The sequence below is a fragment of the Oncorhynchus tshawytscha genome, linkage group LG06 (genome assembly GCF_018296145.1).
Source record: "Oncorhynchus tshawytscha isolate Ot180627B linkage group LG06, Otsh_v2.0, whole genome shotgun sequence".
Taxonomy (NCBI): domain Eukaryota; kingdom Metazoa; phylum Chordata; class Actinopteri; order Salmoniformes; family Salmonidae; genus Oncorhynchus; species Oncorhynchus tshawytscha.
In genome coordinates, this window is record NC_056434.1 from 17,772,131 (window position 1) to 17,776,666 (window position 4,536).

The 4,536-nt window shown below is 40.4% G+C and overlaps 1 long non-coding RNA gene across 1 annotated transcript; it reads right to left on the reverse strand.

The window, feature by feature from the left end:
* Positions 1-1,450: 1,450 nt before the first annotated feature.
* On the reverse strand, positions 1,451-4,161 carry LOC112253322. The gene is made up of 3 exons (XR_002953976.2): positions 4,072-4,161; positions 3,820-3,893; positions 1,451-2,607 (listed from the first exon to the last, which is right to left on the reverse strand). It is a non-coding gene; the product is annotated as an uncharacterized LOC112253322 (long non-coding RNA).
* Positions 4,162-4,536: the final 375 nt, after the last annotated feature.

Here is a 4,536-nt window from a genome sequence, read left to right on the forward strand (position 1 = left end):
TAGTTTGAAATGTTTTGGCAAAGTTTACAGGTAAGTTTTGAGATATTTTGTCGTCACGTTGCGCAAGTTGGAACCGGTGTTTTTATTTGTATTTTTTTCAAATAAATTGACATTTTGGATATATATGGACGGAATTAATAAACAAAAGGACCATTTGTCATGTTTATGGGACATATTGGATTGCCAACAGAAGAAGCTCATCAAAGGCATGATTTCTATTTTTATTTCTGCGTTTTGTGTCGCGCCTGCAGGGTTGAAATGTTCTCTCTTTTGTTTACTATGGTGCTATGCTCAGATAATAGCAACGTTTGCTTTCGCCGAAAAATTTTTTTTGAAATCTGACATGTTGGCTGGATTCACAACACGTGTAGCTTTAATTTGTTATCTTACATGTGTGATTTCATGAAAGTTTGATTTTTATAGGAATGTATTTGCATTTTCTCTGGCTTTTGTCCAATTGGGACACTAGCGTCCCACATATCCCAGAGAGGTTTTAACAAGAAATTTGTGGAGTGGTTGAAAAATCAGTTTTAAATCAAATCAAATCAAAATCAAATTTTATTTGTCACATACACATGGTTAGCAGATGTTAGTGCGAGTGTAGCGAAATGCTTGTGCTTCTAGTTCCGACAATGCAGTAATAACCAACAAGTAATCTAGCTAACAATTCCAAAACTACTACCTTATAGACACACGTGTAAGGGGATAAAGAATATGTACATAAGATATATGAATGAGTGATGGTACAGAGCGGCATAGGCAAGATACAGTAGATGGTATGGAGGCAGTATATACATATGAGATGAGTATGTAAACAAAGTGGCATAGTTAAAGTGGCTAGTGATACATGTATTACATAAGGATGCAGTAGATGATATAGAGTACAGTATATACGTATACATATGAGATGAATAATGTAGGGTATGTAAACATTATATTAGGTAGCATTGTTTGAAGTGGCTAGTGATATATTTTACATCATTTCCCATCAATTCCCATTATTAAAGTGGCTGGAGTTGAGTCAGTGTGTTGGCAGCAGCCACTCAATGTTAGTGGTGGCTGTTTAACAGTCTGATGGCCTTGAGATAGAAGCTGTTTTTCAGTCTCTCGGTCCCAGCTTTGATGCACCTGTACTGACCTCGCCTTCTGGATGATAGCGGGGTGAACAGGCAGTGGCTCGGGTGGTTGTTGTCCTTGATGATCTTTATGGCCTTCCTGTGACATCGGGTGGTGTAGGTGTCCTGGAGGGCAGGTAGTTTGCCCCCGGTGATGCGTTGTGCAGACCTCACTACCCTCTGGAGAGCCTTACGGTTGTGGGCAGAGCAGTTGCCGTACCAGGCGGTGATACAGCCCGATTAGGATGCTCTCGATTGTGCATCTGTAGAAGTTTGTGAGTGCTTTTGGTGACAAGCCGAATTTCTTCAGCCTCCTGAGGTTGAAGAGGCGCTGCTTCTTAATGACTACAACCTAAGTGTATGTAAACTTCCGACTTCAACTGTATACACACACAGAGAGCTCAGTAGGGACTAATCTTTAGTGTAGTGCAAGGATGGGCAACTTTGATGGTGGTGAGGGCCCCCAAAAAACAGAACTCATATATAGCCCCGCTATTGTTATTTACTGCTGCTCTTTAATTAATTGTTATCTCCTACTTTTTTAAAGTTATTTTCTTTAAACTGCATTGTTGGTTAAGGGCTTGTAAGTAAGCATTTCACTGTAAGGTCTACACCTGTTGTATTCGGCGCATGTGATAAATAATTTGATTTGATTTGATCATGAGGGGCCACATTGGCTCGTTGCTCTGCGTACCCTTAAGCAAGGCAAGGCACTAACATCCTTACTAACACGTCCAGCTGTTCAAATGGATCATTAGCTAAAGCCAAGCCAAGCCAGGTAGATCAGAGTGGATAAAGACAGAAGGTACTATAGAAATGACAACATCATTAACAGACCCAAACAGAAGGGCTGATTCAAGCTGGTCATGAGTGCTGCCAGGGATGATTCCATCTACAGAGGCCCAGGTGGAGAGAGAGAGGCAGCAACAAACAGCCCATTGTATCGTTAATCACAAGCTCAACACATCTGTGGCTGGTCTATTCAGAGCCCCAGTGAAGATGAGGAGTGATGATGATGGAAATGATGCTTTTAGGGAACACAACCATGTCTCTTATAAATCAACCTTATCCTGTTAGTATTCTTTCCTCACTCACACACAGAGACTTCATAGGCATAAAACAACAAGTTATAATGACAAATGCTGTTTGGTTAATACTTTATGTACTATGTCGGTTTACGCCTCTGGCCCTACAACTAAAGACTACTAGGAAACATGGGATCATACTGTCAGTGTGGGACTGAGAGAAGGGCGACAGTAGGTCTCCAGCAATTTCCCCATTGACTCTACTACCTGTGCTGTGCTGGACAAGTTAAGATGGCCGTCACGTCCGTCCAGGGGAGATGGTGTTTTCATACTCTGTTTAACTCTGTGACCATCATCAACTCATCAGCAGTGAACGCACAGCGTATCGTACACAGCCCACCATATCCTCCCAGCGGTCGAGCAGCTCTCCCACAGAATACCAATGATAGGAGGACTGGAGATGAGGACTGGGAACAAGAGAAATCATATTCAATCTCAGTTAGCTACTGTAGTATATTTTACATTTTGACAATACTGATAGGCTTTATTTGTATATAGTGCTTTTCATGCATAATTACACCACAAAGATCATGAACTACATACACGCAAGCCATTTTATGACACTATTTAAATGTCTGGTGTTCATTGAGAAGATTTTGTTACAGGAAGCACTCCTGAGGGATGGCAGCTGTCATTGCAAAAAAAATAAAGGATGTTGATTCAACGTACAATTGTAAGGCAACCAGCTGCAATAGGATTGTGAGTTTGTTCAACAAAATGTTCACACAAAAACTTTTTGTTGTGAGTTTGCTCAACAATTGTACCTTGAATCAACATCCCCGAAAATTCTATCAATAACAATATCAACTTCCTCAATAGCCTATGCTGTGTATCTTAAACCGTTATGACAAAGCACACATACGTTCACATGCTTTTCAGAGCCCTGCATATCTTGAATGGGCTTGGAATGGAAAGAAGGATAATTGATAATAAAATGGATCTGTATGCAATGCCTCAGTCTTCCCATTCAGGAAGCCATAGTAATGTCAAAGCAAATTGTATTGAATGGGTCAACACTACAACTGATAAAGAACACCTTACGGCACACCGGGGACTGTGAAAAGACACAGCTATTTTGATATATTCTCTATCGTAATTTACACTGTGTTATGTATTGTATCATCTAGGTGGGTGGCCTTGCACGAGCCTTGACTTGACTTGTGCGAGTGGAATTGGCAGGAGCTATCTCCTGTTTCTGAAGCGTGAGGCAGAGGCAGGATATTATGTAGTGTTATGTATATTATTATATTATATATTTTATGTCTTCTATTTAGTGTGTTTAGTTTACTTTTTGGACCCCACGAAGAATAATTGGGGATCCCAATAAGTACTACCTATACTACTTGAAAAGTTTTTCCTTGACCCAGTTTAAAGGATTTACAGGAACTGTACATTTAAGACCTACAATGTACTGTATGGGCAAGCTGGGGTAGCTGTAGGGCGGTCATAAAAGTATTATGATGGGCACTGGGTCAGCAAGCTAACTTCTCTGAGTTCTGATGGATTCATATTTTCCACACGTAGTGATTTAAGCTCTCCCTCAGTTGCTTGCAACCTCTGAGTGGATGTAAGAACGGGAGATATGTGCATGCCTAAAGAAAGCCAAAGAATTTTCTCACCTCCACAGAGAGACTTTATAAAGAGACGTTTGGTCTGGATGAAGTCCCTGATCTCTCCTTGGCCAGCGAGGATGCTAAGATGACACAGAAAACTTGGTCAGTTGTCTGATGTCTCCTCGTTTCACACCTTACATATAGCTTTGCTTTCTCTATTAAAACTACACATCTTCTTATCATCTTATCATAGTCAAAAATGGAAGCAAAATAAATGTTAGATTTTTGATTATGAATACTGAAAATGTTAGCCTGTACCTGTCAACTGAAACTAGATAGCCATTGGGTGTCAAAAGAGGCCCAGTTCCTCAGAATATCAGCTGATTCTAATGAGGCACAGTGCCATGATGTATTGTACCATGATGCATTGTACGGTACTGCATCTGTCAGCCTCAATGTTTGTTAGTCAGAAGGAAGTTCACAGTTTTTTGTTAACTTTTTACTTCCTCAGTTGGCACATATCACAGACCAGCAGGACACCGGATGCGGGCAGAAACGCAGAAGCAGACATGACACTGTGAAGAGCCATTTCCTGCTTTCTTTTTGTTGTTTGTGTTTTACAGTTCCCCTATTAACTGGTCAAATTTGCCATCCATCCTGTGGCAATCAGTCTTACTTACACACTTTAAACTGAAACATTATGAATTATTATGACCGTTTCAAGGTTATTCACTGGTTCAAAATAATTTTGGCTGTCAGAGTAATCTCGTATGAAATAGAATT